This window comes from Mytilus galloprovincialis, chromosome 10, assembly GCF_965363235.1.
Source record: "Mytilus galloprovincialis chromosome 10, xbMytGall1.hap1.1, whole genome shotgun sequence".
Taxonomy (NCBI): Eukaryota; Metazoa; Mollusca; class Bivalvia; order Mytilida; family Mytilidae; genus Mytilus; species Mytilus galloprovincialis.
This window is the reverse complement of record NC_134847.1, coordinates 77,784,312-77,791,540: the sequence shown is the minus strand read 5'-3', so window position 1 is coordinate 77,791,540 and position 7,229 is coordinate 77,784,312. Positions and strand designations below refer to the sequence as shown.

Genomic DNA, 7,229 nt, shown 5'->3' with positions numbered 1-7,229 from the left:
ATGCTTCTAGTGTCAGCGAACATGGTGCTAAACTTGAAATACTTCACGTGGTGGATGAGATAGAATATCCTGAGCATTTGTTGCTACAACTACCACACGCATCCAAGACTTCATCAACTCCTGTAACAGTTTTAGGGTATTTTTTAAGGAAAGCACATAATACCTTATCAGCATACTCGTTATGAAACACCTTGAAACGATAACAACAGTGGATGTAGTCTCGGATGCGTACAATTCCGGTAGTTTACAGGCTGCTACAAGAAGAAAGAGATACATTTAGAGGAAAGGGAATACATAAGTGAATCCAGGGTCAAAACGAATTCCTCAAAATTGTCAAAGTTTTCTGAGAGATGACAACAATAAAAAATAAATTTTTAGTCTTCATTCACAGCAGATTGCTCAATAGATTTTGAGGAAAATGTAGTTGTAGCAACACATGCTGAGGATGTTCTGTGTTATCCACCTCATGATGATGTTTCAAGTTTAGCACCATGTTCACATGAAGAGGCTGGCTCTAGAATAAAAATGCATGTGTCTGATGCAGTGAAACACAGACTTAACTGAGTCATGACTCGAACAGTAGATACTGATGTTGCTGTCATTGCTGTTTCGCTATTCCGTGACATAGGGCAGTCAAACTTTGGCTTGCATTTGGAAGTGGTAAAAGTTTTAGATATGTATCTATCCATGACCTTTAAAATGCACTAGTCATTGAGAGAATACACGTTTGCTGGAAAGGAAACTGCGTAAGTGACATGGATGGCGTTTGAAGATGTGACTTTATCATTTAGAATGGTGATTGATCAGCCTACATCACCAGATATGGATTGATACTGCCATTGATAAAACGATACCTGGTTTTAAATTTGTTTTAAGATCGAACAAAATCAAATGGGTTAACGAAGCAAAAAAACATGTGTTTTTGGAAGAGGAAAGACTTAGCTTATTGAGGCTATTCCCACGACTCAGTCTAGTGTTTTTCAGCACGAAAAACGTGCAATATACCATGGCGGGTGTGAATGAGTAACAAGCTTGGAATTGGTTCCAATGCTTACTAGTCCAGACGCTTATGAATGGCGAAGGGGAACATATAATACATGGGAACCCTTTTGGACAACTCTTTGTGAGGCCTCTTCATCTTATCAGGAGCTTGTAAATTGGATGTAAGAAACAATATCACGGTCTTTGTAATTAATCTGGAAAATCAGCTCTCCCATTGTGTATAAACATGTATTTACGGCCAAAAATTAGTAATTCAAAAGCTGTTTTGGAACTTTAGTGATTTTATTTTGTTTTAATCAATCTATGCAAAACTCTACATCAAAGATATGGATTGAGGACTCATCTTTGAAATTTACGCCATATTGGTTTTTTTTTACCTGAAGTGTTAACTTTGTATTTAAACATTTACAGTTGAATAGAAATAGTGGTTTTGGGGATAACTTAAAGCCAAAAGTTTAATGACCAGCACAAAAAAAACACATAACGTTGATCTGTTTATTATTTTTGTAATCTTTATAATTTGTATGGCTTGAATGTATTGAAAATGTGATTAATAAATGGATTGTGTGTAATAGTCTTGTACGTGTTTTCACCATGTTTGGAAAGGTGGAAGGTTGTCTGTGTGAAAACAGATTGTTTTTCCTTTGTTTTTAAACGATGCCCAGCAAAAGATTTTCTTAACAGTAAGTTTCTCATCAGCGAGAACTCCACACTCGTTACAAAGATGGTAAAGTTTAGGATTTGAAAGCGTTATATCAAATGTTACAGTTTGGTTATACACCATAAGTTTACTGTGTGGATCATAGTATGGATATTCTCTTCCAGATTGAATTCTTACTATAAACCGTTTAGAGCTGTTTCTGTCAAGAGGAGATACTTCTAGTTTTGGACTGAATGGTTTCATGTTTACTGTAGCTTGAAACAGTTCAGAAAGCCCTCTATCAAGTCTAAGATTATTTGGTCCTGTATCACACATCTGCACTTCAATTACATATGATTCATGTAAGAGCTTACACAGATGCTTGTGTTTTATCCAGTGATTAGTTTGACAATCTTTCGAGCAATATTTCGCCTTCTTGCATTTTGAACATGATTTCATTTGCTGTGAAATTTTACGACAATAACAACAAGCTTCTATAACATAGACCATATCCTTTGGATGTTGTATGCCTCTTTCGTTTCCGTTAAAAACATTATTACCAAAAATAAAAGGTTTTCTTGACTCTCCAGCTATCTCCCCATCTCCAACTGTAATTGTTTCAATTATCCCTTTTAGTTTATGCATTTTTTCATTTTTCTTTAAGATATTTTCTGTAGAATTGACCGTATAAATTCCCGGACCACTATGATCTCTTATAGTGTTTCCATAAATTAAAACTGCTGCAGTATAGTTAATTCCAATTCTGATCCCGCCACATTTGTTTTCAGAAATATCATTATTTAGAATGTAGCTATAAGATCTCGACTTCACCATCATACCCCAAAGCAAGTTAGAATATATTCTATTTCCTTTCACATCAAAGTAACCTCCATCTAATGATACGCCTGATAAACCATTTTGTCTGATAATATTATCACACAGAACAGCACTCGACGCACCTTTCTCGTTCAAGTTTACGGATTCGTGTTCATCTAAAATTCCACCACTCCACACTCCTTCTGCTCCATTCCCCTGAATAATATTACCACTTATATATCCATATCCGTTCGGTCCAATAGCAACACCATGAAACTGATTTTCTGAAATTGTATTGTTTATGGCTTTAATTGAACCTCCATCCCTTGCTTCAATTCCCATTTGCCTCATATTGCTTACTGCACAGTTTCTTATCTCTATCAAGGAACCATTTCCACATGATAAAACACCACCGCCACCACATCTATCTAAAACACATGACTCTATATGTGCAATTCCTCCTGCGGATACACAAACTCCAGCAAAACCTACTTCGCCTATACTTTTATTGGCAAATGACATCGAAAGGCTAGATTGAAAGTTGGCTTTGCATTTCTGTTGGTTTATGCACCCTTCGTTACCTTTGCATTTAGGAAAATATTCACAACCTTTTTGTCCATTGGAAAATTTACATTTGTAAAATGTCGCCACAGAATTATTGGCTACTGTGATTTGATATCCTCCTTCAACGAATTTGATATTTTCAAAATGTGCGTGAATAGTTTTCTCAGGTTCAATATCTATGTGCAAGCAATCCTTGTCTATTCTACGAATACTGAATAATTGTCCTGTGTCTATTTCGACCCCATCTTCGACACCAATAACTTGAATGCTTTTGGTTGTCGCTAGTGGTTCTCTAATAGTATAACGTCCTTTGCGCAACATGATTGTAGTAAAAGGCCTTTCAGTTAACAACATAATTTCATCACATAAACTTTCCGGTCTCTCAATCATTTTATAATTTATTATTGGATAACAGATTTTCATCTTATGTTCAACAAGACAAAGTTTATTTTTGTATGATGCAATGCATGCAGAGGCCAAGCCAACAGATTCCATATTCGAAGAAAGTGATCCGATTTCGATCAACCCGGAAACTGAATATGCTTTCCAGCAGTACCCTTTCCAATTATCAGGTGCAATCTCAATGCATCTACTGGCGTCGATCAATGCATGTGCATAATCTTCGATTCTTACATATGCTAAGCTTCTGTTTGAGTAAAATCTGCTGTCGATATTTTCTGTAGAACAAGACCGTATCCCTTCAGTATAACACTGGATAGCATCATGGTATCTATGCTCTTTAAAAGCTTCGTTTCCCATCTCTCTTAATTTTTCGGATGTGTACGGGATTACAGATGGAATTTCATTTATCTCCTCAGCGTCGTCATGTATAACGGATGCCAGACAATCTACAATCACCTCCCTGTCTTTCAGTAATAAGGGGATTTTTATGCAGGTTAGCTCATGGTAGTAATTAATGTCAACTGATAATGTTGGAATTATTTTAACCATTTGTTCTTGATCAGCAAGTGCGAACGCTTGTCGCTGGTTTATACTATGGTATAGAGCTGTTGTTTGAAGTATCTTTAACATTTGATTATTAAAGCAAATATTCTGTCTAGACTGATCTTCTTTCACAAAACGTAACATATGTCCTTTTAAAGTATTGGCATTTGCAGCTAACTTACTCCATTTAGATAGAGAACCGCGTTTTGTATCTTTAAAATCACCGTGGAGTACATGATTTGGGGTCACGCATGAGTTTAAAGCTTTATTTACCATACGCGAAGCATGTTCAAAAATACAATGACGACGATTGTTATTCATATTATCCCGTATCACCTCTTGCACTAGCCTATGTACAGAAAGACACTTATCTTTCATCAACTGGAATAATGAAAATCTGGTTAGAATTTCAATAACCTGCCTGCATCCGACATCATCATCAAGTGCCTCGGTGAGATCATTGTCTTCAACGACAGGGTTTCCAACATTTATAAGTTCTATAGGGATATCGTCAGCAAAAAAGAGAGACGCTATTTCCATGACGGTAATAGAAGCTGTTCCTAATCCTTCATTTTCCGACTCCCTGGATATGTAATCAATGTTCATTTGCCAAGTTGTTGCTACTGAAAGCCTATCCTTGCTTATTTTCCTCGGATATATAGCTGCTTTCAGAAGCTTAATTCTTTTTTTCTCAAATCTCTTAACATAATCACTAAATGAGCATTTTATACTTTTGATATGAGCAGATGCTTGTTCTAAGGCTAATGGTAACCCACCAAGCTCTTCAACAAGTGATACTACTGAATTGTCTTCTGTGATGTCGTTTCTACCTGTTCTTCTCTTTACAAATTCTAATCCCTCTTTCGTCTCGAATATAGTGAGACAGATAATGTTTTCTCGCTTTACAAGCAGTGACTCCTCAATTTCGTTTGTTTCTCGTCTTGTAGTTATGATGATATGGCCACGCGTATTTCTTTTCCATGACCCATCTAATAGTTCTTTGGTCAAATCAGAGAGATATTCTTCGTCCGCATTGTCCACCACTAAAAGCCATCTTTCGTTTAAGTTTGAAAACCATTTTAAAGTTTTCTTGAAAGTTTCCCTGAAGTCTTTTCCTATTGTATCAACATCAATAGCAAGTGTAGTTACAGAATCCTCTAATGAACTTTCAGATTCAGCTGACATCCAAAATACACCACCTTGATAAAATTCTTGAGATCTCCATGAAAATTCTGTTGCAAGTATGGTCTTGCCACATCCACCTAAACCGGATATAACCAGTGTATGGTGTTCGTTACTTTTGTCTACAAAGATGATTTTTATTCGATTTATTTCATTTTCTCGAGCAACGAAATATTCTGACCGATTTGGTGGGTAAAAGAAGATTTTACCTACAGGTTTAGATCGAGACATATAGTTTTTGAAAGCTGCAATATCCTCCTTCATTTCAGAAATGACGTTCCTGATATTTGATACACCTTCAGTTGCAGATGTAACTTCGTCTGCCAGCGACTCCACTCTGTTTATTGTTGATGTACTTTCAGTTTTAAGATTTTCTACATCTTGGGTAATCTCTCTCATATTGATAATCGCTCCATCAATATGCTCTCCATATTCTGTCTGATTTTTCTCGATTGCTAACGTCCGTTCATATATGATATTAACATCTTTGTTCATTTCTTTTATTGCTGTTTGTTGTTCATTATGGCTAATTTCAATAGCATCAATACGCTTACAAAAAGACACAATTTCACCATTTATCTTTAATGTAGCATCGTATATCTTAATGAATTCTAAATCCTGACCCGATTTCCTTTTTAAAGCGTATTCTGCTAGAACTTGTGTTTGTTGTTTTAATTCATTAACTACAATTTGGTCAACAGCATAACCTTGTAAAAACATAAATCCTGGAACGAAACAAAATATACCAACTATAATACATTAAGAAATAAAAAAAAAGTACATTCTACTGTTAAATATTGTGTAACGGTATGTATTAAACGCCGTAAATGCCTTGTGGTTCTTCCTTCTTTATCATGATGAGATTTTTCTTTATCATGTTGAGATTTTCTTTTCATTTTTGGGTTTTTCTCTATTATGATCAAGTTTTTTATTATAATGATGAGATTTTTCTATATTATGATGAGTTTTTTCTCTAATAGGATAAGGGTTTTCTCTATTATGATGAGGTTTTTCTTTTTTATGATGAGGGTTTTCTTTATCATAATGAGGTTTTCTCTATAATGATGAGGTTTATCTTTATTATGATGAGGGGTTTTCTTTATGATGTTGAAAGTCTAAATGTACCTAACAGTGTTGACAACCAATTATTTTGAATTTAATGACCGACTTTGTACATGACAAAGGCGCTAGTATGGGAAGTACATGCAGCCAAGAAACTTTTAATATTAGAGCATTCAAAGTTATCAATGACGTCATTGACAAAGTACAAACAAAGGTATCAAGGGTCATCTTAAGCAAAGGGGATATAAGGAGCATGAAAAACATAGTAACTGTAAATCGGCTCTCAATATCGAATGATCAGAGTTACTCCGCTTTAAACTACAAGCAGATACCACTAGTATTTGTAACTAAATATCCTTATTCGTTAGGAAATATAAATAAAGCTATGCGTAAACATTGTAAAAAACTACGTCGCAATGCGTAATGTAGAGTGTTATTTCCAAAACCAACAATGGTAACGTATAATAGAAATATTAACTAGCTCGTCAAAGCTTAGTATAACATGAAGGATTTGGTCAGAACTCTGAAGAATCACCAACTCTTCGTATATGCCACGGAACATTGTATAGTTTCTCCTATTCTGTACTGCAGAAACACGATGTGTTGGGTCTTGAGAATAGACAAACGTGGCTGTTATGTACTTTCAGATATTCAACATCATAAAGAAAAACCTCATTATAATAGAGAAAAACCTCATCGATCATAATGGAGATAGCCTCATCATAATAGTGTAAACCTCTTCATAATAGAGAAAAACCTTATAATAGCGAAAAATATCATCATAATAGAGATAAAACTCATCATAATAAAGAAAAACCTCATCTTGAAAAAGAAGGAAGTACCATAAGGCAGTTACGGCGTTTCATAGGTATGTTTAGATAACATAAGAGTACATCTATATGTGGTATGGAAATATATTCAAAAGTCCAATATTCAGTATCAATTTGATACAAATCGGCATAGGCTGTTATACCTGACAGAAAAAAATGTAAAAAAACATATCATCAGCATTATTAGA

At 35.0% G+C, this 7,229-nt stretch overlaps 1 long non-coding RNA gene across 1 annotated transcript in view; it reads right to left on the bottom strand.

The window, feature by feature from the left end:
- Nucleotides 1-1,265: 1,265 nt before the first annotated feature.
- Nucleotides 1,266-7,229, bottom strand: part of LOC143048445 (uncharacterized) — a 24,963-nt gene continuing 18,999 nt past the window's right edge. Inside the window, exon 5 of the long non-coding RNA XR_012969835.1 lies at nucleotides 1,266-5,874. This is a non-coding gene — a long non-coding RNA (uncharacterized LOC143048445). The remainder of the gene's footprint in view (nucleotides 5,875-7,229) is intronic.